The sequence below is a fragment of the Carettochelys insculpta genome, chromosome 1, assembly GCF_033958435.1.
Source record: "Carettochelys insculpta isolate YL-2023 chromosome 1, ASM3395843v1, whole genome shotgun sequence".
Taxonomy (NCBI): domain Eukaryota; kingdom Metazoa; phylum Chordata; order Testudines; family Carettochelyidae; genus Carettochelys; species Carettochelys insculpta.
The window spans coordinates 231,595,156-231,619,962 of NC_134137.1; the positions used below are offsets into that span (position 1 = coordinate 231,595,156).

General features: G+C 46.6%; 1 protein-coding gene across 2 annotated transcripts in view; it reads left to right on the forward strand.

The window, feature by feature from the left end:
* Positions 1-24,807, forward strand: part of ATN1 (atrophin 1) — a 48,632-nt gene that overhangs the window by 8,436 nt on the left and 15,389 nt on the right. Inside the window, exons 1-2 of one of the 2 annotated variants that reach the window (XM_075001661.1) lie at positions 1,108-1,815; positions 23,535-23,657. The gene's annotated coding sequence lies outside the window, so the exon portion shown is untranslated. Of the gene's footprint in view, positions 1-1,107; positions 1,816-23,534; positions 23,658-24,807 lie in introns of those variants that run through there. The other variant, XM_075001669.1, reaches the window with a different exon arrangement.

The window sequence follows — 24,807 nt, forward strand, 5'->3', positions numbered from 1 at the left end:
AACTGTCGACAAAGGTGCTATTGCTCATCGTGGAGAAGCAGAATGCTGTCGGCAGAAGTGCCGAGCTTTGTCAACAGTGTTGACAAAACACATGTTGTGTGTAGATACTCCACAAGTTTTGTCGACAAAACTCTCTAGGGTAGATGAAGCCGGGGGTGGTATGGAATAGAGAGCAGTGGGAGGGATTCAGCATGAGGCACTCTGCCTCCATTAATAACTCCTGAGCCATGGCCTTCTGCTAAGATGTATGCTGACTTGCTGAGTGGTAGTGCTTAAAAAAAGATACAAAACTTGTAGTCCTAACCTCTTGGGGGGTCCTAAAAATCGCCTCTCCCTTTTCTCAATAATTGGCTTGTTAATTCCCATCCTTCTGACCAAATCTCAATGTCTTTTTACATTCCTTGCAGTGTCCATTATATACAGTACAATAAATGGAGATATAGATATCTGGTACAACCAAAAGGGACCTTGAGAGGTCATGGAGTCTAGTCCCCTGCCCTCTTGGCAAGACCAAGCACCATCCCTGACAGATTTTTTTAAAATCTATTTGCCCCAGACCTCTAATGGGGCCTCTGCAAGGATTGAATTCACAACTCTGAGTTTACATGGCCAATGCTCAAACCACTGAGCTATTCCTAGCAGGGTGCCTCTTAGCTTTAGTTTAAAATAGCCACAACCTACTGCCCCAGAGGTGGCTGCACCTTAGTGACAAATAAATTCTGAGGGGCTTAAGGAACAGGAGTTATAAGTAAGTTTTGAGTAAATCAGTTTCATAACTGTGGTCCCCTCTGGACCTCCCTGGCCTGTTTCACTCCCGGCTGAGCCAGTCCCCGGCTCAGGGGATACCTGGAGGTCTTTGCACTCCATCCCCTCCGCCTGCCCCACCCCGGCCCTGGAGCTACACGGCGGGCTGCCCCTGCTCCTTCGGGAAGGCCGGGCAGCGGAGCACTCCCGTTCCTGAGCGATCCAATCCGCTTCTTCCCTCCCTTTCCGCTCGGATTCGGTTGCTCCCGGGTCTGCCTTGCCAAAAACGCTGCAGGCTTCGGCCGTCCCTTTGTGCTGGGGAGTGGGAAGGGAGGAGAGACTGCAGGAAACTGGGGCAAGAAAGGAGCGTGGAGCCAGACAGGCTTGGGGGGCGGAGGGCGCCGGGAGAGCCCCAGCGCGGCGCGCAGGCAGGCTCCTGGGGGCAGAAGGGCCGAGCGGAGAGGGACAAAGCTGCTGAGGCGATCGCCGAGCTCCTCTCTGCCCCCAACTTTTATTGGGCCCCTCCGAGCCTGGCCCGCTCCCTCCAGCACGGGCGGCGCGCCCGGCCCCCCTACCCCTAGCGGAGGGGGGCGGGACTGGGGCACGCGCCCGCAGCTAAGCGCCGGGGCCTTGTGCCGCCCACCGAGCGAGCGCGCGCGCCCCCCGTCCCTCTCCCGTCCCTCTCCCCCGCTTTCTCCTCCCCCCGCTCCTCCGCCTTCGCCCTCCCCGGCGCGGCTCGCTCGCTCGCACGCACACACACCCCCGCCCGCCGGCTCCGGAGAGCAACATTGGTGCTAGCTAGCGGGAGGGAGGTGACGGCCGGGCCGGGCGGACGCTGCCGGGGGTGACAGCGCGGCGGGGGCGCCTCGGAAATGGGAGGCGGCTAAGGGCTAGCGGCGGGGCGGCGTTTGAAAGCGGCTGCGGGGGGCTGCGCTGCTCCACGGCCCCGCGCCTCCGGCCGCCGCCTCGCAGCTCGCAGCCGGGGCCGCGCCGAGGCAGGAAGGGGGCGTAGTTCGCGCCCTTCCCCCACCCCACCGCGCGCCGCCAAGCCAGCTGCTCCCGGGAGCCTCGGTGAGTCCCGCTCCGCCGCGGGTCAGTGTCTCCCCGCCCGCCTCACGCGTGTCGGCCCCGCGGGGCGGGGCAGGACCGCCGTTTAACCCCGCCGGGGCCGGGCCCGCAGCGCTGCCAGCTGGGTGGGGAGGAGACGGGGTCCCCGGGAGGCTCCCGCTGCCTGCGCGGCGCCCCCCCGGCAGGGGGCGATGGAGGTGGGCGGGGGCCAGCGGCGCGCGGCGTGACGTCAGCGCCCCGGTGCCCGCGGGGTTCGGGCGCGGGGGTGCCCCTGGGGAGGGTTCCCCAGCGAGGCGCAGCCCGGCGCCGTGCGGGAGCGACGCTGGAAAGGCCCCAGGCCAAGGCGCCGTGGTCCCGGGCTGTCTCCCGCCCCCGCGGCGGCTCCTTTCCCCGAATTGTCTCTGGGTCTCGGCCCCGGTGCAGCCGTGCCGTGGGGAGGGGCAGTGATCCTCGTGGGGAGCCCCACGTTCCCACGCCGCCGTGGGGGGAGGGCCTATCCCCAGCCCACTCTGCGATACCGCCGAGAGAGGTGGCCAGAGCACCAGCGTGCAGGCGACTGGCCGGCGAGTGGGTTGTCATCAGGTTGCCCGTTGCCCTCTGTTCCACTTGCCCTGGGGCTGGCCTGTGATCTTGACTCTTGGGTTGCTATAGGTTGGTCCTGGATTTGGTCCTGTGTTTCGCATGCTGCCCTCAGTGTTGTTTTCGTGCAGACCAGCCAACATGTCAGTTGTGCTCTGTAGGCCATTGGCTTGTGGTTACATGGGCCATTGTTGCCCAGTTGGTTACTGTAGTTCTGAGCATTTGGTCACCATTGCGTAAGCTGATGCGTTATCACCGCTTGCATTTGGATTGACTTTTATAACAGCGATGGCGTGGCTGTTGTGTTGGCCAGTTTCTTCACATTATTTATCATTGGGTTTCTTTTTGTGACCAGCTTGATCTAGGCACAGTCTGTTAAGATGCCCTTGTTACTACCATGGAATTGTTCATTGCTTCACGACTACTAAATAAGGCCCTACTAAATTAACGGGCATGTAAAAAGTATCGTGGATCATGAAATCTGGCTTTTTGTGTGCTTTTGCCCTATACTATACCAGTTGCATGGGGGGGGAGACCAGAGTTTCTGAAACTGGGGGTCTTGACCCAAAAGAGAGTTGTAAGAGGGTTACAAGGTTATTTAACTGGGGAGTGGGGATTTGCCACCCTTATTTCTGCTCTGCCTTCAGAGCTGGGCAGGCAGAGCCTGATGGCTATTGGTGAAACACCAAGCTCAGAAGGCAGCGCCCCGCGAGCAGCGGGTGGCAATAGCACAGCATGCCATCCTTACTTCTGTAGGGCTGGGCTACCAATCAGCAGCCACCACACTACAGCTCCCCAGCTGTTCTGCAGCAGAGCAAAAATAAGGGTAGCAGTATTGTAACCCCACCTGCGCACCGCTCCTTTTTGGGTCAGGACCCCTACAATTACAACACCCTGGAATTTCTGATTTAAATAGCTGGAAATCATGAAATGTGACATTTAAAGTCCTGTGACCGTGAAATTGACCAAAAGGGACTGTGACTTGGAAGGGCCCTACTGGTAAAGGCTCTTCTGTCTTGCTGTGGTTATACAACGTTTTATCCATCTCCAGATCCTTCTTTGTCATCTCTGGGGGAAGTACCTGCACTTAAGCAGGTGGATGGAAATTCTTACCCATTGTGGGAGGAGGGCTGTGGATGGAGCTAGTCAAATTATTAATTGAGATTAATTTGTTTGAAGAATTTCATTCTCTTCTCTCCCTGCCCAAGTAATTATTTTCATGTTTTTGTGACTCTGTAATGACTTGTTCATGTGAGTGACTGCTGTTGGTTGTTAGGGCCCGAGTGAGGCACAGCTAGACTTCATGCTGGCTGTTACTTGCTCTGTTCCTGGACTGGATGATCTGGTGTTTCTCAGCAGAAGGACCCCTTTTCCATTTGTGGTCTCAGGGAAATTGTTTGAATTCTTGACTGAGCTTTTCAGTGTGGCTGTGAGAGAACATGCAATGATAAGGCTGTCACCTGAACCAGTAAAACTCTCATAAAATGCGAATTAAATGTACTCTGAATGATAAAATTTGCTAACCCTCTTCTACTGCAGTCACTGTAGGATTTGCCGACATAGAATTGCATTGGAAACTTAGGGGCATAGGTAAAATGGAATAACTCCCCATGTAGACACTTTTATTCCAATCTGTGAGTGTCCACACATGTATTAGACCAGCATAACTGTAACAGTATAATATAAAGTTCCCAAAATCGAATTGATCACTTTTTCAGCTCTGTCCCATTGAAATTCCTGTATGATGACACTTCTTCTCTGGTGTCTTTTTGTTGCTCCTGCTCTACAGGCATCTCCTTTCCATTGAGGGTATGTCTGCACTTATGTGGGAGTTGGCGTGCAGCCATTGCTCTTCCAGGGATCGATTTTTGTCGCGTGTGTGAAGATGTGGCAAAATCGATCCACCTGGGCTCAGCCATTGACCCTGGTACTCCACACTGATGCACAGAGTAAGGGACATTGGCATGAGCACAAAGATCCCTGATGTACACCAGGGAAGAAAGTCAATCCTGGTATGTCGATTCTAGCTACGCTAGTGGCACAGCTGGAATAATGTATTCAGCATTGACTTTGATCCCTAGTGTAGACCAGGCCTGAGAATCTGGGTTTCAGAGTATTTCCTCTCAATATGTTAGCTGTATTTGTCCAGGTTTTGTTATTTCCTGGTCATCTCTCTACTTTCTTTTGACCATGTGAACTACTTCATTGTCCTCTGTGGGGTTTTGCATCCCCTGAAAGTTTAGTGTCATCAGATGCTTATCTGCAACAGGGGATGAGCACACTTTTTACATTGAGCCTCACTTTTCATCCCTGAAATCATCGGAGTCCCACAACCTGTCTAATGTGATCCAAACTGATGGAAATTTTGGTTATGGTCATAGAAAAAAAAGCTTTGGGCATATGTAAGAAAATAAGTATGTAGCATGTAAAAACTTTATTTATTGGTCTATAAATGTGAACACACATACATAAAAACAGTAACATATTTCAACAGTTTTAATGAGGTAGGTGACTCTGACACCCAGCCCTTATGAAATTTCCTGCCCCGGGGACTCACCCCCCCAATTTGCACACCTCTGATTTAAAAGATACCCTAGAAGTGCAAAGTATGTGTCATGTGTTTATCACTTCGTTTTTGCTGCAGGTTCTTATGGTGGAATTTTACCAGTGAAATAGTAACCTAGTTTTACTTTTACAAAAGCCAAAAAAAAAAAGGATAAAATGTCAACTCTCCATAATATACTTACAAGCCAATAATCTGAGAGGGAAGTCAAATACACTGGGTATGATTAGAGAATGTGCCTATGTAAAATAAGTGTTTTTGAAAACCTTCTGGGCCACTCTTAAGACACACCTTCAGTGCAGCATTAACACCAATGATCTTCCCAAAGTTGGCTTAGCCTGGGTGTGAGCAGCCACCTTGCCAAGCTGTACAGTTGTTACTATGTGCTCACTGGAACTGCATAAACCCATATGTGCTGCTAGCACTTCTGGAGCACACATCCTATGGTTTTTTTTTTTGGTTTTTTTTTTTTTGCCTGCAGCAAGTTGAACTGCTCTAAGGCTACATCTACACTTGGTAAAATAAGTCAACTACAGATGCACAATTCTGGCCACAGCAATTGCATAGCTAGAATCATTGTATCTGCACTTGGCTAACTTGGCTGTCTGTCCTGGGGAAAGTCGACTTCCCTTACTCCTCTTGAGTTGTGAGGAGTACAGCAGTTGACTGTGACCCCTGAGAGGTCGATTTCATGCACCCATACTAGACGCACGAAATTGAGCCCTGGAAGATTGAACCTGAGTGGGTCGATCTTCCCTGGTAGTGTAGATGTGTCTAAGATACTTTCCCAGTGAACTCTGGGAGGTTTCGTCTGCTCTTCTGGCTACAGGAGTAATTGTGGGAAGGCACTGACTGGGGGCCTGTAAGCACGCAAGTGATTTAGCTTGCATTCTCACATCAATGTGAGTAGCGTACGTGCTCATGTGAAAGTCTCATTTAGGTATTGGCCCATACCCCTAGCGGAGCCAGATATCTCAGGTTGAAAGCACCCCAACCTTGGTGAAGAGGGTTTTGTGTGTGGGCACACAGGGATTTAGGGGCAATACCGGAATAAGGCCGTTTCTGCACAGGCCACTTTCTTCGAAAGTGGCATGGTAATACATGGCCCGAAATATGCTAATGAGGTGTGGATGCAAATTCCCCACACCTCATTAACATACGGTCACATGATTTGGAGTCCGGAAGCATGTTCTTCTGGACTCCAAAACGCCATGTAGAAGCGCAGTCCCGGGGCAGCTTCCAGAAGGAAGTCCTCCTTCCAGAGGCCCCTTCTTCCTGAAAATTTTTGGGAAGAAGGGGCCTCCAGAAGAAGGACTTCCTTCCGGAAGACCTCCCTGGGGCTGCGCTTCTAAACGGTGTTTTGGAGTCTGGAAGAATGGTCTTCCGGACTCCAAATCATGTGACTGTATGCTAATGAGGCATGGGGAGTTTGCATCCATACCTCATTAGCATATTTTGGGCCGTGTATTACCATGCCACTTTCGAAGAAAGTGGTCTGTGTGTAGACAGCCTAAGAGCCTAGGTTAATTCCTCGCTCAGGACATGCCCTCCAAGGTATTCTGTAACACATTTCCTCTGACTGCAATAGTTTGTTATTTTAGGGTATTGTATGTACAACTATTTGTTACTGTCTCCCATGAGATAACAATTTTTAATGGACAGGGCTGCCACTGTGTTTTTTACCTGCAAACTCAAGGGTAACTATCTTGTTGTCTTTGGGCAGTTTTACCCAGTAGTAGCCCCATTAGGTTTTGCTGAGAGAGGGGTGCACTCTTTCCCCATGTTTATTGTCCACGGGATGTCACTTGTCAGGGATCAGTTTTGTGGGGAAATTTTACTATGATTCTTTGTTCTACAAGCTACTGTTGATAACTGGAATTTTATTCAAGGGTACTCTTGTTTTTTTTGTGTCTCCCCCCCCCGCTTTATGTTGTGAATCAATGTAAACTTGGTTACTGAGTAATTATCCATACTGGGCATCCAGGGCCTCGCTGGCTATGGTTTTTCCTGCAGGCAGGTTTGATATTGGAAATAGCTTTAATCACAGTTGTTCTGTGGTTGTCCAGCCTTCGTGAATGGGGGAGGGATAGCTCCATGGCTTGAGCGTTGGCCTGCTAAACCCAGGGTTGTGAGCTCAGTCCTTGAGGAGGCTATTGAGAGGGCTGGGGCAAGAAGATTTAAAAAAAAACAATTCCAGGAGTGGTGTTTTGTTCGTGCTGTGAGAGGGCAGGGGCCTGGACTTAATGACTTCTGAAGGTCCCTTCTAGCTCTATGAGACAGGCATGTCTCCATATACAAATGACATATGTAAGACATTTTCATCTTCAGTTAGGGTGGAGATAAAAGAGCCAATATTAGCCAGTATGGAGTACCAGTAAGCAAGTGCCTGAAATTCTCTATACAGATGATGTTAAAGGGCTGCACTTGGCTGCTCCAGCACCATAAGGCTACATCTACACAGCAGCCTGACTCTGAAATAAGCAACTCCAACACTGCTGTTTCAAAATAGGGCTGCTATCCACAAAAACTTATTTTGAAATATATAGTCTGCATGCACAGTGCTTATTTTGAAATAGCACCTAATTCAAAATAACTTTTGAAATAGGTGCTGTTATGACAGTGAATAGTGCTTATTTTGAAATAAGCGCGGTGGTCTGTTTTAACAGCACCTGTTTTGAAATGAAGAGCACCTATTCCTCCTGCAATGTGGTTTACTGATTTTGAAATAATTTATTTTGAAATAGCAGTTAGGTAGTGTAGATGATAGCAAAGTTATTTAAAAATAACAGCTGTTATCTCAAAATAACTTTGCTATGTGACCATAGCCTAATAAAACCACCTTCTCAAGGGAAATACCTACCATCCTGAGGAGAACCACAACACTGTCTATCAACACTGTCTATACTGCCACTTTACAGTGCCGTGGGGTGATTTTTGGACCCCTGAGCTAGGAAGGTTTCAGCACTGTAAGTGTCAGTGTAGATGACAATACCATGAAGAAATTTAAGTTGATTTCACCCTGATAGTTAGGTCATGACTGTTCTTCTTTATTTTTAATTTTTTCTTGCACAGGTGTTGCTGAGGGTTAGTTCAGGGCTGCCCAGCTGACCATGTCCTTACAAATGATTTCACTCAGGACTACTCTACAGTCATCTACTAGCATCTTGGTGATTGATGTCTACCTGGATGTTAAATTAATACATAATAAAGTTTGGCTGGACCATTAAGACCATATAGTATGACCCCTTCCTTGCTGAGCAAAGGGCACACTAGTTGTCCAGTGATTCTTTCATGAAGACATAACTTCTGGTTGACTTAGAACCGTGCTTCCCAATTTTATTTGGCTGCAGAACCCTTTTAAACATGAAAGAATTGTGTGGAATTCTAATAACAACCTTATATATGGACCTGAAAAAGTAGACCACAAATAAGCAAGGATAATAATAAACAAATGCTAAACAAGATCATGAGATCAACATTTAGTTTAATTGTACATATTAAAAAAAACACATTTAATGTGTACAAAAATAAAGCTCAAAAACTAATATGTGTTATATTGCAAATGTTCAATGCAAAGAGTGGTCTTTCTTCTTTTCTTGGCAAGTTCTTTTTATATTTGGTTTAATATGGGAAAGTTGGACTTGCATATCTGGTGCAGTAATCGGTCGATTCCTGTGTTTCGTTTTTGTTGCTGCATAATTCAAGAACCCAGTTTTGCACAAGCGTGTGCTGACGACGGGTAACAATTGACAAACTGCACATTCTCGACATAAGCCACCCCAAAATGATCCACGCTCCCTGAGAGTGAGTATGGGGATTTATGGTGCTATATAGCAGGTGAGGGCACCATTGACTGTGCGTGCAGTGCTGAGTAGTGACTTCATCATCCCCATTCTGTGGCTACGCTGGCATTATGCAGGGGCACTTATCATGGCAAACACAAATGAAAATGGATTTTAATAAACTTCATAAATGCTTAAATATTTTTTAAATCATAAAATGTTATTGTAATGCAATTTGCTCACTGAACCATTATTTTCACTTGGTTTTGCAGAACGCCATTTGGGAAATACTGACCTAGAGCGTATCTTTTAGACAGCCATTCTGTCTTCATTTTAACATTTCAGCTGACTGAGAATCCCCCTTACTTCCAAATAAATTGTTCCAGTGGTTCATTCCCCTAACTGTTAAAAATTTGCAGTTAATTTTCAAGTTGAATCTTCAGCTTGTAGCAGTTGGACCTGTAGCGGTAGATTAAAAGTTGTTCACTTTCAAAAATCTTCTTGCCATGTATGTACTTCGACTGTGATCAAGTCGCTCTTTCACCTTCTTTTTGATAAGCTAAATACATGGAACTTCTTAAGTCTCTCTTTATAAGGCAGGTTTTCCTGGCTTAAAAACTTTATTGTAGTTCTTCTCTGAATAATTTCCAGTGTCTCAACATCATTTCTGAAGTGTGGGCATGGGTATTCCGCAAGTGAGCCGTCGGTGCTGTATACAGAGGTAATAGCATTTCCCTACTGCTACTCAATATTTTGTTTACACATCCATGGATTTCATCAGCCCTGTTTGCCATTGCATCTCAATGGGAGCTCACGTTCAGTATGTTATCTACCATGACCCACAAGGCCTTCTGGAGTCACTGCTTCCCAGGATGCAGCCTCTCTTCCTGGGAGTGAAACCCACATTATTTGCTCCTTTATGTATGACCTTCCACTTGGCTGTATTACAATGCATGAACTCACTAGTCCAGATTGCTCAGTATCAGTCTGTCCTTACTGTTATTTATAACCCCCCTGCCCAATATTTCTATCAGGTGCAAATTTATCCAAGATTGTCCATCAGCCAGAGTCTCTGTCAGTAATAGTTTTACCCTGAGAGAAACCACACTTGTCCCTTTATTTGTTTGTGTTGTTGTCACAGCCTTCAATAGACTGTTTTATTCCCCACACGCTCACTAGGGAAACATCCTAGCTGTTCTGTTGACACCGGCTTCATGTGTTAGTGTTTTCCTTGGGTTCAGGCCATGTTTGTCCCTTGGACTCTTCTGTTGTGTGTAGTGCAGGTTTTCAAACAGTTCTTCAAGTGGATGTGGATTATAGTAATTCAAGGCTGTGTCACAATTGCCAGTCTGGAAGGGCTTCTGTGGGCTACTGTTTCACTTGCATCAGCTACTGCTGGCCCAGGTCCCTCCAGGGATGATGGTCTCACCCAGGGATAAGTCACAGGTTTTCAGTAAGTAACTTTTCTGAAGGTGATAGTTACTCCCAGGTTTAGAACATGATTGTCTACTTTGGGATGTCTTTGTAGCTGGTGGTTTCACTCAGGCTTAGAGCAAGGGTTCTCAAAGAATGTTGTCCTGTAGGTTTTTGCCCATTGCACACTATCTTCCACCGAGCTTCCTTCTGCCTGATGGGCAGCTGTAGCCTACTGTTGAGTGACCCCATTATGCTGTGGGTAACTGCCTGATGGACAACCTGATGGGGTCACAGCTAACTCTTTACCAGGAGATACTTCCTGAGGGGCATTCAAGACTTAGACCAGGATGGCTCTGTTCCGTAGTGCAGTGCTTCCTGAGAGTGGACGCTTATGACTGCCTTCTCTAGAGAGAACATCTGTTGACAACATCTTTAGCATAACTATAACTGGAAGCATCACCACTTTTACAGGCCCTTCCTGAGAGGCTTCTTGGCCTTCCCTTAATTGCAGCCATTCATTGTATTGGCTCTGCTGAACAAGGGACATTCGTACATTAAGCCACCAGCTCTTCTGTCACTTTGTGAGTGGGCTTTGGGATCTCAGGAGCTCAGAGGGTAAAGGGTTTTTTTGTTGATTTTTGTCCTTAAAATTGCCTAGTACAGTATTGACAGCCAAGTAAGAGGCTGATACAGCCCTGGCTGTGCCGTGTGCCCTACAAGAGAGATGTGCCTGCACCTTCTTCATAAGATGCCTAGTGGGATCACTCCGGCTAATATATGGTATTGGCTAGAGCAACTGTCTGTCTCCAGCTTAGGTGCTTGTTGGATAATGGCAGGTCCTACGTTAATAAGGGCTGATAGTTTCCTCGTTTCTGGTCAGTAAGTCCTGAGTGGTTGCTGTCATTTCTGAGATGGCAGGTATTTTGGGGACCCCCTCCTTCCTAAAGTTGGTCTTTGCTTTGATATGTATCTCCCAGGCTCAGGTGTAAATTTAGGCAGGATCTACCCAACTTCTGCTGCTTGCAAAGCTGGATCTTGTTTCTTAGGTGGGAAGGTTAGGTGTGGTGAGGACTCTGGGACAGCTGGCAGAGAATCACTGTCGGAATTGGGGAAAATTGGTGGGAACTTCAAACATTGACGGTGCTGGGACTCAGCAGGCCGTGAAAACTTAGGATCATGGAGTGTAGTTTAGAAACATGCCACATGGTTGCCTCCAACCCTGAATTTATGGATCAGAGCAAGATCATTCTCCCATTTTCCATTTTGTAGGGTTCCTGTTTCTCAGTATTCCAAGCTGTGGGCTCTAGTCTGTTCTGGTGTAGAGATGCCTGTCCCAGCCCTCAGATGCCTCCATGCTGTTAGCTAGTTCCTGTGGTGCTTTGCCTTGGCTCATCTCTCTCCTTTCCCTCTAGCTCTCCCCACTTATCCCCCTGCAAATCACACTCACGCATTGGGGTTTTTGCCCCTCGGGCTCTTGCAGAGAGTTCTGAGGTCCTCCCTCGGTCATGGCTTCAGTGAGCCCAGTTGATCTTACTTTGTGACTCAGTCACCAGTATTTAACACCCCAGTCCCCTGAAGTTCTGTGCTACCCCTCTAGTTTGTCACTATCTTTCCGGGATCGAGGAGACCACAACTGAGTCTGTTATCCCAGGTGGAGTCTCCCCCACAGTACCCACAAACTTAAGTATATGCAGAAAAAGGAGTATTCAGTGCATACTTTTGTTCTGTATTGGGGGGTGGGAGAAAAGGTGTAGTCATGTACAATAAGATTCTTTCTATTGCACTAGCTTCTCTTTTGGGGGTGTTAAACAGCAGCTACTAAAGTTAGACATTTTAAAATGTGAAGGCCTGGATCATTTTTACCCAAAAGTTTTTTTAAGAGTCAGCTGTAGGGCTTTCTGCAACTTAAATGTTGATTTTGTTGCTGTTTGTTGTTTTTTAAGCAAGAGTTGGAATACGGGAGAGGTTAGACTGGAAGACTGCTAATGTGCCAATATTTAATAAGCATAAACAGAATGACCTGGATAATTGTAGGCTTGTCAGTCTGACATCAATCTGAGGCAAAATAATGGAGCAGCTGATACAGGAATCAGTTAATAGAGAATTAAAAGATGGAATTCGTTATTATACTCTCAAAATGGATTGATAGAAAATAGATCTGTCAAACTAACTGGATATCTTTTTTAATGAGATTACAAGTTTGATAAAGGTAATCATATTGACGTAACAGACTTAGGCTTCTGTGAGGCATTGATGTGATACCACATGACATTTTTGATTTTAAAAAACCTCAAATGGTATAAAATGAAGATGGCATGCATTAAGTAGATTAGAAGCTGGCTAACTGATAGGTGTCAAAATGTAATTGTAAATGGGGAAGCATCTTGAATAGGTGCATTCCTGGTGGGCCCCGAGGGGATCAATTCTTGATCCTACACCATTTAACATTTCTATTAATGACTTGAAAGAAAACGAAATCATCACCGAGAGAGACTGCAGATGTGAGACACAGTGCGGGAATGGTAAATAGTGAAGAGGTCACTGATACAGAGTGATATACATCAGGGGTACACAAAGTGGGGGGTGGGCCCCCTCGAGTTGGCATGATGTTTTATAAGGGGAGGGTGCAGCATGATTAGCTGCTGGGTCTCAGGGTCATCCATCTCATTAAAAACTTTGAAATCTGTTACTGCTTTTATATGTGTGTATATTCACATTTATATACCAATTAATAACGTTTTTACATTGTACAGACATTTTCTTATGCATGCCTAAAGGTTTTTTTTTTTCATATAAACATAATCAAAATGTTCATTGATTTGGATTCCATTAGACAGGCTGGGGAGGGCCCTCCTAATTTCAGGGATGAAAAGTGGGGCTCCATGTAAAAAGTTTGCCCACCCCTGCTCTAGACAAGTTGGTAAGCTGGGTGCAAGCAGTGTGTTTTTAATATGGCTAAATGTATACATCTAGGAACAGAGAATGCAAGCTGTGCAGCAGGACTCCGTCCTGGTAAGAAATGGCTTGACACAAGATTTGGGGGGGCATGGTTGCTACTCAGCTGAACATGGGCATCCAGTGTGATGCTGTGTCCAAAAGGACTAGTGCAATGCTTGCATGTATACATGGGAATCTTGACCAGGAGCAGAATGTTTTACCTCTGCATTAGTGATAGGTCTGAGCATCACTAGAATAGCATGTACAGTTCTGGTGGCTACCATTCAGGAAGGATGATGGTAAGCTGGAGAGGATTCAGAGAACAGCAGCGAGAATGAAAAAAAGATAAGAAAACTTCTCATGTAGTTTATTAATGAAGCACTGCAGAGCATATGCAGCACTTCATTAAGCAATCCCCCCGCCCTGCAGCAACTTCAAAGCGCCGGCTCACGTGTAGCCGTGGCTCACCTGTCGGTACTTTGAAGTACCGACAGGTGAGCCGCGGCGACACGCAAGCCGGCACTGTGAAGTTAAACACTTCGAAGTTGCCGCAGTGGGAGGATTTGCTTAATGAAGTGCTGCATATGCAGTGCAGTGCTTCATTAATAAACTCCCAAAACTCTGCTTACCATCCTCCCTTCAAAGTAGGGAGGTAGTGTAGACAAGCCCTATGAGATACATTCAGATTCAGTAATATCAATTTTTGTAACACTGGGTTTTATAAATTTAAACGTGAGTATTCTCACCTCCCCACAAATTCCCCACAAAGTGAACTTATTGCTTCGAGACTCAATCGCCAGACGTTGACTGTTGCAGCAGTGCATTGTGGGAACCTATCCCACAGTTCCCTCAGCCCTGTAGCATTCTGAGTATTTTTGCTGGTTTAGTAAAGAGAAAAAAAAATGGTCCACAAGTGGTTATGGGAATATGAGATCTTCCTACATCGTTTTGCCCTCATTTCCCTCCTGTGGAAAGCAAACGGCCATTTTTCCAGAAGGAAAAGTAGGGAATCGTAATGTGTATGCGCTCTGGGATCACCCGAATGACGATGTCATGTCAACTAGTCCCTCAGCTACTTTGCCCCACCTTGAAACCACAGTCTGATATGACCTGTCTGAAGGAAGCCATTTGATAATGAATTTGCCAAAACAAATGAAGGTTGGAAAGAAAGCATCAATAAAGATCGCCAAATTAACTGAAATCTCTTGCTTTTATAACTGGATTATCAAAGATTTTACAAAAAGCACCAAACGGCCATTTTTTGAGTGAAATAAGTAAAAGTAGGGAATCACGGGCAAAGGAAAACCAAACAGGCTAGGGGACGAGAGCTGAGGAAGTATTGTTTCAGGTCAGCCATAAAAATGTTGGGATACTGTGGGGTCATGTGGGTGCCCATAGCGGTGCCACTCATTTGAAGGTATAAATACCCCATCATCTCAGGCCTTGGCACTATCACTACAGGATTGTCTGGGTACGTGGACTCTCTATTCACACTCTACGCTACCAGCACTCCCAGCTATCTTCGAGACACCACCGACTTCCTGATGAAACTACAGTTCAGTAGTGACCTTCCTAAAAACACCATCCTGGCCACCATGGATGTAGAGGCCCTTTACACCAATATCCCACATGAAGATGGACTTCAAGCTATTAGGAACAATATCTCTGATGATGCCAAGGCACAACCGGTGGTGAAGCTTTGTGACTTTGTCCTCACCCACAACTATTTCAGATTTGAGGACAATTTATATCTTAAAATCAGTGGCACTGGTCTGGGCACCCGCATGGCCCCACAGTATGTCAACATTTTTATGGCTGACCTGGAACAACACTTCCTCAGTTCTCATCCCCTAGTGCCCCTCCTCTATACTGATGACATCTTCATCATCTGGACCCATGGGAAGGAGGCTCTTGAAGAGTTCCACTGTGATTTCAATAGTTTCCACCCCACCATCAACCTTAGCCTGCACCAGTCCACACAAGAGATTCACTTCGTGGACGCTACTGTGCAGATAAGTGATAGTCACATAAACACCACCTTATAACTGAAACCCATGGACCTCTGTGCTTATCTACCAGCTTCCATCTAGGGCCCACCACACAATCCAGTGTTTACAGCCAGGCACTGAGGTACAACCTCATTTGCTCCAGTCTCTCAGACGGAGACAAACACCTACAAGACCTTTACCAAGCTTTCCTCAAACTGCAGTACCCACCTAAGGAAGTGAGGAAACGGATTGATAGAGCCAGATGGGTACCCAGAAGCCACCTGCTACAAGACAGGCCTCGCAAGGAAAACAAGAGAACACCACTGACCATCACATACAGCCCCCACCTAAGGCCTCCCAGTGCATCATCAGTGATCTGCAACCCATCCCAGGCAACGATCCTTTACTCTCACAGACCCTGGGAGGCAGGTCTGTCCTCCCCTACAGACAGCCTGCCAACCTTACACAAATCCTCACCAGCCACTATAGACCACAACACAGTAACTCTAAACTAGGAACCAATCCCTGCAACAAACCTCGCTGCCAACTCTGCCTGCCAGAGACACCAGCACAGAACTTAACCACACCAACAGGGGCTCATTCACCTGCACATCTGCTAACGTAATATATGCCATCATGTGCCAGCAATGCCCCTCTGCTATATATATTGGACAAACTGGACAGTCTCAATGCAAAAGAATAAATCGACGCAAATCAGGTATCAGAAATGGTAACATACAAAAACCTGTAGGAGAACACTTCAAAGCCCCTTGGATACTCAGTAGCTGACTTAAAAGTAGCCATCCTGCAACAAAAAAACTTCAGAAACAAGACTCCAAAGAAACTGCAGAGCTGCAATTCATTTGCAAATATGAAACCATCAAGGACTGAGCAAAGACTGGGAGTGGCTGGCCAACTGCAAGAGCAGTTTCTCCTCTCTGGGTGTTGACACCTCCAGATCAGCTGCAGGAAGAGGGCCACATTCTCCGTGACTGAATTGACCTCCTAAAGTCTGGCCTTCCTCCTGTCTGGTACACCCATCTTTTTCTGACCCTGTATACTTACGAGCAGCCTCTGGAATCTCCACTCCATTGCATCTGATGAAGCGGGGTTTTGCCCACGAAAGCTCATGCTCCAAAAAATCTGTTCGTCTATAAGGTGCCACAGGACTTCTCGTAGTTTTTGCAAACAGGCTGGCTTCAGAAGGTGTAATGTGCCAGGCCAGGGAGTCTGTTATACTGACCTGTGATCACCCACATGTCTGTGTCATCTCAACTGGCCCTCCAGCCACTTGCCCCCCTTGCTCCCCTTGAATCCAGAAACATCATCCCTGAAAATATTACAGGAACAATGCAAAACTTGAAGAAAGAGAAGGATAATAAAGGTTAGGAAAAGAGACATTTTGTGATGCAGTGTTTTTGGCTTCCCACTACACTACACAGACGTGTCCAATGTGGAGGATGAAGCTTGCCAAATTTCCACATGTATGGGTAGATGTGTGGTGTAGGGTTGTTGGTTGAAGGACCAGTTGAAATGATCCCTTCATTTTTGCTCAGGCCAGGGGCCGGGGGAGGGCAAGCCTGCAAAATCCTTGGTGCCTGGGGGCAGACATCCCCTTCTGCTCCCAGGGGCAGCAAGCCTCCGAAAATCTTTTCTCGCTTTTGGAGCCTCACTGCGTGCAAGCCAGGACATGGTGCTGCCTCGCAGCATGGGCCACACCGAACAGCAGGCATGTCCTTTTATTGGGTCGGCAGCTAGCCAGGTGTTATGGTTGGGTGCAGGAAAGACCCTGACTGCATGGCACCTGTGGAGGAGGGAGGAGCTGCCTGTGTATATATGTAAACTACAGAAAAGAAGATTCTCGGCCTCTCATACAAGCACAACCCTGGAAACAGCCTGGCTGCCATGTGGTGCGGTGTGGTAGGGGTTGGTGCCAGTGCTGGAAAAACAAATCCACGTGCTCAGCTTACAGTGGGTGAGACAGAACTGTGAACTCCACATTGGGGCTATTTTTAATGGGTCAGTATGCTCACTGCACTGATAGGCTGAGAAAAATCTTTATTTCTTTGCCTTCTTACAAGCATGATCCCACAGGCTAGACACCACAGGCTTCTTGTTGCCAAATTCAACTTTGCAGGCTTCCTGTTACCTAATTCTTGTGCACCTGGAGAACAGCGGAGATAGAAGCGGCCAGAGCGGACGACTGTAAGGCAATGTGGGATACATTGGGCGACACCTCTGGAGGCTAATAAAGTCTATTAAAAGACATGGTGTTTCCACACTAGCCTTAAATTGAACTTTTAAATTCGAACTTGACACTACATCGAGTTGTCTCTCACCATGAAGATAGCTCGATTTTACAATGTCACCAACTGCCTTAAAACGGACTTCATCATGTAGTGTAGACATAGCTGTAGTTAGGCCGGCCTATTTTCCAGTGTAGACCAGGCCGTTGTTAGAGATTTATACTAAGTATTATTAAGGTGGTAAAGTCAGGTTCTCATAAGCTAGGAAATGCCATAATTAAGATTGCCCCTAACTAGCAATTTGTATGTTCAAAACACTGTATTAACTCTAACTCTAACAACACCTGCCTCCTCTGATCTTTTCCATCCATGTATGAAATAAATGTTATGTGCACTAAAGCCTACGTGAATGTGCACCACCCTGAGAAACACAAACCTAGCTGTGGGCGCACGGCTCATCAGGTGGGTGGCACTTGAATCGCTCCTGCGTGGTTGCACAAGCACACAGCTTACAAGGAACACTGGTTTTGGTATCATTGTCTGTATTTCTTAGACAGTCACAGAGAAAAGCAAAATGAGTTGCTCAGTGCTAGACACAGGATTATACTTGCTTATTGCCTGATTCCCCAGCCCTGTGCTCATACCTTTAGACCACACTGCCATCTTGCTCAAAGTGCTGGGCAGGCCCAGCTGTGTTTGACTTAAGTATCACTGTGTGAGCACTCGGCACTAGGGATGTAAAATCCTGGGTAATTAGTTAACCTGTTAAATGCTAGGTTTACCTAGTTAATGGATTGCGGGGTGGGGGTGGGGGTGGGGGCAGCCAAGGAGGCTGCTCTAGTCTGACTGGGCTGGAATGGCCCCTTCTGCTACAGACAGGGGCTGTTCCCGCCTCCCCACCTGTGGTGTGCCTGCAGTACCAGTGACTGGGGCTGCTCTGACCACACTGCCCATGGCAGCCATTTGAGGCTGTAGCAGTCCTCTTTCCACAGCAGGTGTGGGGGCTGCTCCAGCCTCTACCAGTTAATTATTACTGTTAGCATCCCTACCCAGTACTTCTGCAAATTAGGCCTCAGATATTGTAAATCAGGTGCTCAAAGTAGTGCAGCTGGGTTGCATTCACCTGCCTTACCCAAAGACCATCCTTTCTCGTCCTGCAGTTCCCTGCCTGATTTACATCTGACATCTTCTGCTACAAGTGAAACAAGAATCTGACACAGCACTTGCTACAGAGCCCTGACTGATTCCCAGAGCAGGTCCATCCTATGTTCTGAAGGATACAAGAGTCCTGGGGGAGGAGGAATCTGACTGCATAGTTTAACAAATGTATTGTTCCTTTTATTTTTTTATCCAAGTGATTAGTCATAGTTTGGGGCCCTGGGGGTGCCGGGAGTAGAAATAGGCGATATGTATTTCTTTGATGTAGTTTCATTTGTTTACAAAGAATGTGGTAAGTCTTGTCTCTCTCATTACAGAAGGATACAGCAGGAAATGTGTTGGTTGTTATTCCCCTCCCCTACCTCCACTCACGATACAGTAGACCCCTGAGAAACGTGCACTTGAGTTTCACGTATTTCAGGTTAACACAACTCTGAGGGGTGGGAAAACTGACCAGTGCTGCTGTGCTTGTCAGTTTTCTGGTTTCTGTCAGCAGCGGCAGCCAAATGGACGGCCACCACTGATAGGAGAGTCAGGAGCAGCAGCCAGGTGCCACACCTGACAGGAGTGGAAGCTGAGAGCCTGTCTCTCAGCTGCTGCCACTGACAGGAGCAGGAAAACTGATGAAGGCAGCTGCCCTGGTTAGTTTCCTGGCTCTGCAAGCAGAGGGGAGCCAGGCTGCTTCCTGGCTCCCCTCCACTCGCTGGAACCAGGAAACTGCCCTGGTCAGTTTCCTGGCTCCCCTGAATTGCATGGGAAAATTGACTTATGTGGGGGTTGCGAGAATGCAACCCCCACGTAAGTCGGAGGTCTGCTGTACCTGGTTGAACCTTCTGGCCACCAGCCGACGCTAGTTTCTTGGTGGACTTCATTAGACTTTTTGTTTTAGCTGTGGCCCCTGTCTTTTGCAACTTTCTTAAAAGGGGGACTCATTAATGCATCAGTTTGAATGAAGTTTTAGCTTAGCCCCGCTCTTAACCACTAGATGTTTGTGACTCATGCAGCTTTGTTAGTTCAGGTCTTTTTGTTAGTAGCTCTTACATTTTTTAAAAAGAAAAAAGGCAAAACCAATTTCTGTTATGTGGGGTTTGATTTCTGGCAGACCTCTACTATTTGAGCTAAAGGACAAACTTCACTAGCTCTTAGCAGGAGTAGGCTGTTTCTTCTGTGGACCAGCTCCTACAGTTTGGGATAAAGAACATCACAGTCCTTCATGTGGGCTTCTTTGACCCAATTAAGGACCAGTTGGCTCTGAGTTCTTTGCACCTGCCACCTCCACTTAGGTGCATAACTTAATAGACAGTTCCTGCTAAAACATTACAGATTGTAGTTGCAGAGAATTAAGGGCAGACAGATTATAAACAGAATATATTCCTTGGAAAGATAGGGGTAAAATAAAAGAAGGTGGAAAGAAAGGGAATTGGGGATACCAACCTATCACACAGCAATAAGTGAGACTTCCATTAACTTCAGTAGAACCTGGATCAGGCCCTAAATGCCCATGTGCCAGGAAGATATAACAAAAATGCCCACTTGTGTCCTTGCAGCTTCAGGTGCTTTGTGGAGTTGGAGTTGAATGAGAAGCGAGTGGTGTCCCCAAATGGGAAACCCATAAATGTCCCTTTTGGGTAGAGTAGGTCTGGGATGGATGCCTCAGGTCTTACCCAACTCCTGTGCTGGGCAGGTCTCCTAGGGCCTGCTGGTAGTTGGCTAAGGAGCAGTAGGGGCTTCATCTGGCCTTTTCAGTCGCACACCCTTTGTGTGAGTGACAAAAAGCCTTCTCCTCCTGCTCTAAGGGCTTGTCTAGACTGAAAGTGTGACAGAGGAACTGCAGCGCTTAAGGTAGTTGTTAGCAGCCCGCACAGGAGGGATTCTCTGACCTCAGTGAGTAATTCACCTCCTGAGAAACAGTAACTAGATTGGTGGAAGTGTCTTCCATTGACCTAGCACTGTCTCAAGAGGGGTGCTTAGATCGACTGAACTATGTCCTCCCAAGGGGTGGATTTTCACACTCTGAGTGATGTATTTAGGCAGATCTGATTTTCTAGTGTAGACCAGGGCTGTGCCTGCTTGCTTCTCGTGGCTTGTCTATACCACGAGGATGATCAACCCATTCATATTTGATATTCTGGAGTTCAATTTTGCGTGTCTGAAACGAAATCAGTTTTACGCATGAAACCAAACTGTCTGGGGTTGACAGTCAACACTGTACTCCTTGCGATAGAAGGGACGTCGATTGAAGAAACTCCTCCGTCGACCTTCTTCTGGGTGGATGGCCAGGTAAGTCGATGACACATAAATCAATTCTAGCTGCACAGTTGCTGGAGCTAGAATTGTGTATCTGCAGTCGACTTACCTGCCTAGTGTAGACCAAGCCTTAGCTGCTGTGTAACTTCGCGTCCCTGCAGTCAGCGTTCTCCATGCCCGCCCTGCCTGTCAGTCGAACTCTTCGCCCTTGCCCCCACAGGTTGTTTTTTGTCTTAGGCACAGACTAGACAGATGGGGTCCAGTTTCCCCAACCTCTGTGCTGCAGTCTGTGGGAATTGCAATTTCCACCCACCCAAATTAGCTGTGCACATAACACACTGAAACCAGTCGGTTACATGCAGGGCTTAACTTCAGTCGGAGCTGTCTGGAAGGGAGCTTTAGAAAATATTTTCAACCCCCATGAAATTTTATAATAAGCTGAAGGTGGGGAGGAGACATTGTGGGGGAGGCCTGGGAAATTATAAGAATTTAAGCTCTGATTACACATGCAAGAGTATCCCCATTTTACAGGCGACTGAAGCAACTACCAGTATTTGGCAGATGCTTTCTGAGAAGTGGCATAGCTAAGTGGATGGCACTTGAGCCTGCTGTATGAAGGGGAAAAGTCAGTCCCTGGCCTGTGTAACTTGAGGCCTTGCTCAGTGATGAGCATGAAAAGTATGTAGTTTTTAGCAGACGTGAGGCTAGACCTCGTGATCTCCTGTGCAGTGCCTTTGTCCCCGAGCCAAAGGCTATGAGAAGTTGGGAAAGAAGCAGCATCCATTTCCTGGAGGGCCACTCTGTGCGGGCTGCTGGAGTGAGAAGTTGGGACAGAGCGCTCCCAGTGAAAATGGAATCTTGAGTGGTTTGGCAGCAAGCTAGGAACAAGCTGGGTGGTTTGAAATGAGGGATGTTCTAGATTAACTGGTAAACCTCATCCCAAATGGATGAGGCTTTACCGATTCCAGTTAACTGGTAGGGGCTGGAGCAGCCCCCACCCAGCATGGGCAGGGGTTTACTCCTGCCCCAGGGTGCCACTGCCTATGGGGATGCTCCAATGCGGCCAGAGCAGTCCTGGTGTTTGGTGGGTTGGGGGCTGCTGGGGAGGCCGCTCCAGCCAGGGGCTGTCATGGACCAGGGGCTGCTCTGGTTTGGCTGCAGTGGCAGGGGCAGGGATGCTCCAGCTGAAGCAGAGCAGCTGGGGTCTCCCCAGCCACCCCCACCTTATTTGGTTAATCCATTAACCGGTCAACCAGGATTTTACACCCCTGTTTGAAACATAGACGTGCAATGTCAGTTTTCAGCATCTTGCAACTCAGTTAAATTTGGAAAGATTTTCATGAGGCCCACAAAAGTCCTCTCTCCAAAGTCCTCTAACAAATCCACATGAGGAGGGTAGATCTCTACCCATTATCCAATGTTCTTGACGATTGTTTAGGAACTGTGTTGTACCCTAAATATGGGGGTCACTGCAACTCTCCGTGTCACTATGAATGTACTGACCATGTGTCTGTTTCACAAACCTGAGTCAGAAAGAACTGCTATGATCATCCAGTCTGACCCCTTGTATTAGAGAACATAGAGTTTCACATAGAAGTCTTTCCTGGAGCCCAAATAACTTGTGATTATATTTTTCTAAAATGTATGTTGTAAGTCAGTGATTCCAGGTGGTATTATCACACCTGTCAGGGATCTGTTCCAGGGGGTAATTACCCTGACTTAAAAATTGGCATAATATTTGTGTCAGTTTGAAACTGTTATACATCTGATCTACATTTTGTAGATACTAGAACCATTTAAGATAAGAGAAAAAATGTGCGTATTCAGCTTTGTAGTCTTTCTGCGACATGAGTACGGTATGTGGAGATAAGACTAGTTGTCATTGTTAAGCTATTAAATAACAGTTTTGGAAGGCTGTAATTAAAATTGTGCATTACAGTGTGATTTTCAAGTATTTTATGCGTGACTTCAGGGTGACAGAATTGTTGAATTTAAAGAGTGTGTGTTAGAGAGTTTATTAGAGTGTTGTCATGTTATGGTGGCACTGAGCTGATGCTTGGAAACTGGATATGAATGTTGTCTTCAGCTTAGAATTTCCTTGTTTATTAGTATTTGAATTATGGGGAAACTCACATAAGAAACATTAATGCTAAGGCCTTGTCTATACTGTAAATCTCATCACAAGGCCTTGTCTATACTGTAAATCTCATCAGTTTAGCTGGATTGATGTAGACACCAAGGACCAAACTAAGCTAAAATGATATAAGCAATATTGAAACTGATTCACATGTCTAAGAACATAAGAATGGCCATACTGGGTCAGACCAAAGGTCCATCCAGCCCAGTATCCCGTCTGCCGACAGTGGCCAATACCGGGTGCCCCAGAGAAGGAGAACAGAAGACAATGATCAAGTGATTTATCTCCTGCCATCCATCTCCTGCCCTTGTTCTGAAGGCTAGGGCACCATACTTTACCCCTGGCTAATAGCCATTTATGGACCTAACCTGCAAAAATTTATCGAGCTCTTTTTTAAACCCTAATAGAGTCTACATGAGGGATTTGCTCTGGTTTAAGTAGATCAATTTAAAATGTGTTAGTTAAATCATTGCATTCTTACAGTAAAGACTAGAAGTAAGTTACTTAATTGTTTTGTCTGAAAAATTATGTGGGCCCCAGCTGATCTGCAACCCTTTACTTTTACAGCATTTGAGTTGCATGAACACACTTGCAATGTTTCTAAATTGGCACCACGTTTTGACTTCTGATGTTTGTTTCAACTTTGACACTTGATCCTTTGCTTTTTAGATCTAGGTTCCAGGTTACAACTTTTTGGACTGAGACGCAATTTTCAGGAACTGCCTGTGTCCTAAGTCTGAGGACTGCCTGTACAGGAAAGAGACATTTCCAAGGTGAAAGAGCAAGTCAAAGGTAGGGCTACACAGAGGATCCAGGAAGTCTCGCTCCTAGTTTCTTTGCTCTAACCCACTAGCTCCAACTCAGTTGCTAGAGCAGAGAATTAATGCTAGGGCAGGGGTCTGCAGCTTGTGGCCCTGGAGCCACATGTGGCTCTTTAAGGACTTCTTTGTGGCTCCTGACACTATAATAGCAAAGTTTAAAAAAAAAAAAAAAGAAGAAACAGAAACCTCTGATTATTTTTAATAAAACGGTGAATGTCTAAAATCCCAAAAATGAACAACTCATATCTAAATAGCAAACGATATGTGATCTTGAAACACTGGATAACTCCCCTTTTAATATGTGCAGTGCATTGTGGGATATGATACTGTAGCTGTATTATGAGTATGTTGCTGATAAAGTCTTGATTTTGAAAAGGAAAAGGAAGCTTGTGGTGTTCCTGCTGGGAAGGGCAACACGCGTTTTAAGAAGGCAAACTGAAGTGAAATGTGAAGTAAACTGGCATATTTAAAGTGGGTTCGGGGGCGAAAGTCGGGAAGAGAGTGGTACAAACACACACATGTAAAGTGTGAGGAAATAGAATACATAAAAAGTTTGTGAACACCCTGCAGTAAACATGTACGGCATTACAAATCATTGTGTGCGCGGTGCGCACTGTTCTTAAAATAAAGGTTACAAAAAGTATGGTCTGACGTTATTTATTAAGGACCATCTTGTAGTCACATGTGTTGCTGCTCTTGAATTATTGACTCTTTTCCAAATTTGGAAAAAGATGGCTGCTCTTGCTATTTTGGTTGCTGACCCCTGGGCTAGGTTATGCTGACTGCCCTTACTGTAGCCCTCTAGGACCCACTCCCAGCCCAGAGCTGGAAGAGATGGTGGGAATTGGAATTTCCTGTGCTAGCCCATGAAACATTAGCCCATTCCTAAAGCTATCAGTCAGGTGTCTCAGATGCAGTGGACTCCTTGACTTTAATTCCTTAGTCACCAGATCTTCTTTTCTCTCTGGGAACTATGCACTCTAGTGGTAGTCTGTGGGGAGCGCACATCCCAGAGCAGAAATGGGGTACTCCTCTGTGTCGCACAGGGGAAGCCCCACCTGGTGGCGTGCACTCAGCCCTGGATCTTTCAATCCCAGAAAGACCGTGACAAGCTGGGAGAG